Source organism: Grampus griseus, assembly GCF_964374135.1.
Source record: "Grampus griseus genome assembly, chromosome: 4".
NCBI lineage: Eukaryota > Metazoa > Chordata > Mammalia > Artiodactyla > Delphinidae > Grampus > Grampus griseus.
Window position 1 is genome coordinate 137,878,425 of NC_138997.1, and position 9,218 is coordinate 137,887,642.

The window sequence follows — 9,218 nt, forward strand, 5'->3', positions numbered from 1 at the left end:
AAAATAACCATCAGTGCACAGAGTCAACATTTTTGTCTTGGTATTTGTGTCAGAAGAAAATAAATCCACTTAGAAAACAAAGAAACGTTCAGATAGGAAATACGGAGCCTATGGTTTGAGTGATGAATACATCAGCTTAGAAGTATAAAACTGAGAGAACTGATGACCCAGGGCTGGTTTGGAGAATAAATTTAAAACGTGTGTTCTTAGAAAATTCATTGAAAAGAGATAAATGGATAGTGATCTTTTCACAAAGTTTCAGGAGTCCAAAATATCAAGGCAAAATATTACCTGAGGGGAAAAGGTTAAATTTTCCAGATGCCTCAGCATTAGAATATTGGAGCAGGGAGGCAAAGGTTTAAACAGTAATGGCTAACTACCCTTTTCTCTACTGTTAGACAATTTGTATTCTTCAGGCATTTCCTGTTCCATTCTAAAGGCTGAATTTATTAAGCTCTACTCATTTTATTTAAGCAAAAAATAGAAATATGAATAATATTTAGTTATTACTTCCTTCAAAATATTGCCGCTTACATAATGTGTAGTGTTCTCAAAAAGCAATTAGCCTTGGCAAGCAGCGTTCCTTAAGTCAGTGCTTTCCAACCTGCTCTAGACCATGTCTCATTTTGAAAAACAGACAACAAAACTTAAAAAGTAAAACCTACTCGTCTCTTATAATGCTTTGAAATTTCTGATTAGAATAAATATTGTGATTACGAACAAATAAAAGTAAATAAATGGGGAATGTATGTTTTATAACTATGCATGTCCCTTCTGTTAAATCAAAAATCTTATATTCCCCCAACTCTTCCTGGCTACCCCAACCTGGTGCCCCTGGATGAGAATCACTGTGAGAATACTGTTAGCCTGGGCTTCTCATTTTAGATACACAAATCTAAACTATGAAGATAAGTTGTGTTTTCCTAAGTTTAGATATCTACATATCATAACACCAGGATAGTATCTGTGGAATGGATAGATAGCCACAGAGCAACTGGAGCCAATCTCTGAGGTCACCAACACTCCATTGGTGAGTAGAGGAGAAGTGAAGAAAATGTGCTTAATGGAAAGGAGGATCCACAAAAGGGACCTTAGAATGTTGTGATTAGAGGGCTGCAGTGGTTTTAAAATAAGTCCTCAAGTTATTTGATGCTCCTTTCTTCAAGAAGTAGACTCTAATTCCTCTCCTCTTAAGTGTGGCTGGACTAAGGGATTCACTTCTAATGATGAGAATGACTGGACTAGTCAATAGGTACTGTGGCTTTTTGGGTCACTCACTCTGAGGGCAGCAAGCTGCCATGTTAGGAGGAATCTGCAGAGTAAGGAACTGCAGCCTTCATCAAACAGCCATGCAAGTACCTCCATCCAATAACCATGCAAGTCAATCATCCGTCCCCAATTAAGCCTTCAGATGACTGTATCCCCAGCCAACCTCCTGACTGCAACCCCAGGAGAGGTCCTCGGCCAGGACCACCATCTCTGCCACTGCTGATTTCCTAACCCACAGAAACTGAGATGATAAGTATCTGTTGGTATAAGTCATTAAGTTTGGGGATGAGTTATTACACACAATATATAATTAATATAAGAACCAAGAGAATAATATGATTTTTGAGAGATGATAGCATTGATAATGTTAACTGTGATACAAGGCCATGTAAAATGAGGACCAAAAAGCATCCACTGGCGTTATCAACTTAAAGGATTATCATAGCCTTGGTTAGAGCAGTTAGATGGAAAATTGAGAATGGAAGGTGAGAGACCATCAGGAGACAGAAAGTTAGAAAATGTGGCTAGTGAGTATGAAAAAATGTATTTAAGAAATTTGGTTATGGAGTATAGGGGAAAGTAAGGGTGGTAATTGGAGTAGTGCCTGTGTTTCAGAGAAGCTTATTTAAGATGAAATGGACAAGATAATATATTAATAGTGTACGATTTGACATGTAGAGAGGATAAGTAGAGAGGATGAAAATGCCAGGGGAAAAAATGGGGCAATATCCCTGTGGAGGGAAGGTTACAGTAAAGTGGTGGTGACATATCCTTTTCACGTTTATTCATTCTTAATGAAAAGGGAATATAAATTAAGGTTGCAGGTGGAAACAAATTTGCATGCAAAAAGTTAAAGTATGTTTATTTGATTGATTATATTACCTCTGTAAATTTAAACTACATGTTAAATGAAATGGAGACTAGGAATTTTAAAATGGTGGCATAAAGACGCAAGTTTCCCTCTTTTTTGCATACCACCCCAAAATCAACAAAAAATAATAAGAGAGGGAGTCATGTCACCAAGGTGGTGGAGTAGGAGACCCTGGCCTCCATCCTCCCACAAAGAACAACAATTAGACAGTTATCCATGAATGAAATAGCTCTTGGAGACCTCAGGATTCCATATAAGAAACTTCAGGAACATAGTAGAGCAGAAACTCCAAAAACTGCCCAAAAGAGTAGGAAGAACAGTTTTAATTTGCCTGCATTATCCCAGCCCCCAGGCCGGCACTGCTCAGAACCAAGAGGGAGGGACTACCCTGGTGGCGCAGTGGTTAAGAATCTGCCTGCCAATGCAGGGCACGTGGGTTCAAGCCCTGGTCCAGGAAGATCCCACATGCCACTGAGCAACTAAGCCCATGAGCCACAACTACTGAGCCCGCGTGCCACAACTACTGAAGCCTGCATGCCTAGAGCCCATGCTCTGCAATAAGAGAAACCACTGCAATGAGAAGCCCGTGTACCACAACAAAGAGTAGCCCCCACTCACCGCAACTAGAGAAAGCCAGTGCACAACAACGAAGACCCAATGCAACCAAAAATAAATAAATAAATAAAATTGATTCTTAAAAAAAAAAAAAAATAAGGAACCAAGAGGGAACTCCCCCACATAGGAGAGTTCCCCTAACTGGGAAAAGGAGAGTCAGGTCAGCAACTAGCCACCCCAGCCTTTCTGGACCCAGCTCACTTTCACCCCACCCAGAGACTGCCAAAGCTGAGATGCCTAGAGATGGCTAGGAACAAGGAAGAAGGGCAGGGAGTACCAGTTTCGGCCACTATGTAGCATGAGTGACCTCAGTTCCCAGCCTTCCCCACTGAGGACCTCCATAACCCTTGCTGATGCTGCAGACCATCCTCTGAGACCACCAGCTTTCATCACAAAGGACCTTGTCATGGACCAGAGCAGACTGCTCCACAGAAGACTCCAGCAGCTTTTACCACCAAGGAAACCACTGAGGAAACCATAGTCTCCCCAGAGCCCCTGCAGGTTTCACCACTGAGGTTTTTGCCCCACAGGTTTTCATGTTTGCAGATACCACCTGCCTGAGTCCCTTCCTGTTCCCTCTCCTGCCCTCACGCTGGAGCCTGGAATCAGCACCAGCAGTGAGTCCAAGCCCTGTGACCACATGTGCAAGACAACAGCTGACCCCACTGTCATGTGTGCTGTGGCTAGCAGTTGTACAAGTCCATGCCAACAACCTAGGCCCCCACAGCTTCTGTGGGCTTGCATCTGGCCCCAACTCCTGCCACTGGCCTGCCCTACAACACATGCCAGCAACTAGCCCCCCATAGCTACACACTTCTATGCTGCTGGTCTGACTCCCATCACTGGCCCCCATCACAGCGTGTGCCCCTGCAGCTAGCTCCTGTAGTCACTCAAGATCACAACAATGACTAGGGCTCCCACAGCTACTCATACACCCCCAGTTGGACCTGCCCCTTCTGCTGGCCCCATCCCTTGCCACCACACAGGCACCTGCACCCTGCCCCCACAGCCAAGTATGTGACATCGGCTCAATTCACCAACACCACCTGTCGTGGCCCCTAGCCCTGGATCTGAGGCACCACTGAGGACCTCAACAGCCCTCGCAGCCAAGTTCATGAAGCCCCTAGAACAAATTCAATTCGAAAAGATTTTCCCCAAGACATGTTATAATAAAACTGTCAAAAATTAAACATAGAGAATCAGCAAGAGAAAATAAGTTAGTCACTTACAAGGGAATTGCCATAAAGCCATCAGTGGATTTCTCAGCAGTAACCTTGCTGGTCAGGAGAGACTGGGATGTTATGTTCAAAGTGCTGAAAAAAAAAAAAGTCAAACATGAATACCTGGCAAAGTTGTCCTTCAGAAATGAAGAAGAAATAAGACTTCACCAGAGAAACAAAAGCTAAAAGAATTCATCACATCAGACCTGCCTCACAAGATGCTGAAAGAGCTTTTCAAGCTGAAATGAAAGGAAGCCAATTGGTAACGTGAAAACATATGCATGAAAACATATGGTAAAGGTATGTACAGGTCAAATTCAGAATATTCCAGTACTGTGATATGGTAGTGTGTTAATCACTTAACCCTAGTGTAAAAGTTAAGGGACAAAAGTATTAAAAATAACTATAGCTACAATAAATCTTAATGGATACACAATATAAAGTATGTAAATTGTGATTTTAAGAGCATAAAACGTGGGGGAGAGGGAGTAAAAAGGTAGAAATTTTGTATGCAATTAAAGTTAAGTGATCAGCTTAACATAGACTATTTCTAGAAGACATTTTATGGAAGCCTGATGGTAAATATACAAAAAATCCACATAGATACACAAAAGATAAAGAGAAGGAAATCAAAGAATATCACTATGGAAAATTATCAAATCACAAAGGAAGACAGCAAGAGAGGAAAAAAGAAACAAAGGAACTATTAAACATCCAGAAAACAATAAAGAAGATGGCATTAATAAGTCCTTACCTATCAATAATTAATTGAATTGGGTATCTGCTGTGTACAGTGTTGATGATAACTAATCATACTGCAGTATATACTTGAAAGAGTAGATCTTAAATGTTCTTACCACAAAAAAGAAGTGGTAATGATATGATGGGATGGAGATATTAGTTAATGCTATGGTGGTAATCACTTTTCAATATATAAATGTATCAAATCAACACATTGCATGACTCAAATTTATACAATATTATATGTCAGTTACATATCAATAAAACTTGGGGAAAAGTAATAAAAATAACAAAAATAATGCTTATGTTATGGTAAAACATAGAGATATTTGTAACTTGGAACCATAAATTATGAAGAAATGACCATTTTTGCCAAAGTTAGAAAGACCAATAGAAATCTGTTAAGTTCCTGTAGTTGACTGAATAGCAGCCCTCAAAACAATAGGTTCACTCAGAACCTGTGAATGTGACCTTATTTGGAAAAAGTGTTTTTGCAAATGTAATTAAATTAAGGATCTCAAGATAAGATTATTCTGGATTAAGGTGGGCTCCAAATCCAGTGACACTTGTCCTTTTAAAAGAAGGGGAGAAGGTAAGGAAGAGAAGGTCATGTGAAAACCCACATGAAGATAAAGGCTAAGACTGGAGTGATGCTGCCACAAGCCAAGGAATGCCAGGGGCCACTGGAGGTTGGAAGAGGCAAGGAAATGTTCTCAAGAGCTTTCAGAGGAAGCATGACCCTGCTGACATCTTGATTCAGACTTCTGGCCTAAACTACTACAAGACAATTTAATTCTGTTGTTTTAAGCCACCAGTTTTTAGTAATTTGTCTTGGCAGCCCTGGGAAATGAATGCAGATCCCCTTGCTTTTAAAATTCAGAAAAAGAAGCAGAGCACATTCACCAAATAAGGGCCCACTCTGTGAACAGTTCATCAACAGTTCAACAGTTCATCAATTCAACAATAGTTTGGAAACCTGGTTGAACAGTGAGACCTCAGAGGAACTGCTTTGGATTAAAGCCTCAGGATTCAGAGACAACAGGCCTGAAAAAGGAGTCACACGCACATGATATAACTCCAAGGAAGAATTCTCAAGTTTGGCAAAGTGACCGCCTTAATAAAAACAAAAACACAAAGTATAGTTCTAAAAGCTCAGGGACTTATGGTGAGAATTCAGAAGGAAATGAAATATGAACAGGCAAAGCACAGGAAGAAAGCCTAGAAAAGCAGAAACATGGATCCACACATATTCAAAACCATCAAAAAAATGAAGCCTTATTAGATTTAGCAATTAATGAATTAGACCCTGTTGAAAACAGTCACTGACATGGAGGATAAAATTGGGAAAAAAATGTAGATGTATGATAAAATGAAGACAAAGTGTTTTTAAAAATAGAGAATAGTGAATGATAGGAAAGACAGGCAAATGGTATTCTATTTTGCAAAATTAGTGTCCCAAAAGAAAATGAATTGATTACTACAAAGGAAAACAATAAAACTTATAAGATAAAACATAACTTTCCAAAATAAAACCATATAAACTTTCTAAAAATAAAAGATATGAATCTATAGATTAAAAAAACAGTCACCTGTCACAAGAAAAACTAACAAATACTTGAATACTGAAATATAGCCTGGTAGATTTTACTGCACTTTAAATGAATAGAGGGAAAAAATTTTAGGAATCTAAGCAAAAAAAGTCAAGTCATCTATAAGGGAACAAAATTATTCTTGTTTCCCTATTCCTTGTTGCATCATTTAACTCTGGAAATAGGAGAGCATGTTTATAAAGGCTTCAAAGTAGGAATAGGCAATATAAATATTCTATGTCAACTTATTTAAGTATCAAGGCACCTATGACAAAAGAACTGACAGTGGACATTAAATTAATTTACATGAACAACTAGGATAAAGACAAATGTGAAGAACAAGACTAATAATGAAAATACTATATGCTCTGAAAATGTAGAAATGGCTTAACTAAAACTCTGCTAGAAGGAAAATAATGGGAACTATGATGAATGGGATGATTGTCTAATCTTTTATAAATACAAGTTGAATAAGCCATTTAATGGTATAAAGAAAGTTACAAGTGCATACTTTAATGTGTAAAGCTAAACAACAAAATAGGGTATGAGGGAATAAAAGGGAGAGAAAAGGAAGTAGAAACAGTGAATTATGCCCTTGTCCATAGTAGGAAGTTAACAGACATTGTCAAAGAAAAAGGATTAAAATTTTTTATATAAAGTTAGAATCATAAATGTATAAAAAAAGAAATTAATATCAAAAATTACAAAAAGAAACAATAAATAAGGTAACCTAAACATAGAATTTGAAGGGACAAGGGAAAAAAAACATATGTCAAACCACTAAATGTAAATGGACTATACTTATTTATTAAAAGAATAAATTCTCAGGTTGGACCTCAAAGTACAATGTGGTATAATAACAAAACATTCTTCACACAAACATATTTATATTGCCTAGAAATTAATAAATGGGCAAAGGTATACCAGGCAATTATGCACCAAAAAAGAAAAGTTTCAACATAAATGGAGTTAAATCTACAGAAAGAACAGAGACTAGAAACACGTAGTAGGTATAAAGTTTGAGTTACTTCTCAATAGTATGAACATTATATATTAATATATTCTATATTAAATGTACATGTAAATATGTATGTGCATGTGCAAGAGATGAGAGAATACACATTCTTTTCAAATTCCTAAGTAATGTTCACAAATTGACCTTATATTGGGCATTAACCAACAGCTTAATCAATTCCAGAGTTAAAATAATATGACCTTAATGCAATAAAGTAAAAATTAATAACGTGAATGATCTTTCTACCAGGAAATGTAAATTTTCTCTTATACATCTCTTATCTAAAACAGGAAATCAAACTAAAATAGGAAATGATTTAGGAAATTATGTCAATTAAAATATGTATATTTCTAAACCTCTGAAAAACACATCTAGAATAGTGCACAGAGGAAAACAATATATATCAAAAGCAGCATGCATTCAACTTTTAAATGTCTGAAAAAAGATAAACAAATGTAAGAGAAGAGTGAATAGTAAAGATAAAAGCAAAAAATGATGAAACATAAACAGTTAAATGTTAGAATCAATAAATAAAGCTTATTGCCCTTTTTGTTGTGAATAAAATTGATAACATTAATAAAAAGAATAGTTATTTAATCTTACCAGTGACAATAAAGAAAGAACCACAAACATTGTAGAAATTAGTAGAATTCTAAACAACTAATCTTTTCAAGTCATTGCAATTTAGTTTGAGAACATGGATAAAATGAATGCTTTCCTTGGAAAATATAAACCACCAAAACTGACTCCAGAAAGTGGGTCTGGAAAACCGCGCACGTGATTTAACATTCAAGAGATAAGGTTGTCTAATAGCTATTTCCCAGGTGGTTTCACAAGGGAATTCTTACAAAACTTCAAGTAATAGATAACTGCAATTAAACTTCAATTGTTCAAAGCATAGAGAAGAAAAAGAAAAAGAAAATTTCCTACCTCTTAAAGTTAATGTGCATCACATTGATACCAAAATCCCATTGAAGAAATACACATAAAAGAAAACCACAGAACATTCAAACATATTAAAATAAAAACATTTTAAAAATAACTAGCAAAATTCAGCTCTTTATTTAATAAATAATAAAGCAAGTACAGTTTGTTCCTGGAATGTTAATGTGGTTAAATATTAGGGTAGCTATAAATATAAATCAACATACTTAGCAAATGAAAAGAGACATATAAATCTACCTATAAAGAAATTCTTTTAATAAAATTCAATGTCTATTCTTGATTTTAAAAGTCATAATAATATAAGATAGTTTCCATATGACCCTGTTTTATATATGCAGAAATAACACGTATATGCTAATTGAGAAAACATTAGAAACATTCTCCATAAAATCAATAATAGAGCAACAAAACTTGGTATGAACATTTTGATTATAAAATTTTCCAGAGGCATAAGCCAATGATATTGTGGAATACAATGGGAAATAAATTTAGAAACAAAAATTGGAAAGCAGAATTTTAAATTATTACCACTTGAGAATAATATATATTTTCTCCTTGCAAAATCTAAAAGGACCAGTTGGAAAACTATTATAAATAATAAGACAAAACAGTTACAGGGCTGGGCACAAAATTGATACATGGGGAATAAATGGGTTTCTCATATGGGTGATAACAATGTATGAGAATAAAACACCAAAAGATAAAATACAAAACCTAACAAGAAACAAGTAAAATCTTCTGTGTAGAAAACTGTTCCTGCCACTGAGAAACACAGAGGAGGACTTTAGCATAAGGAAAGACACATTCTTGGAAAAGAAAATGCAACATCATAAGAATGTCAGTTCTCCCTCAAATTAATCTATAAATTTAATGTGATCTTAGTAAAAATACCAACAGTATATTTTTGGAAACTAGACAAATTGGTGCCAGTGTTAAAATAAGAATGAAATAGG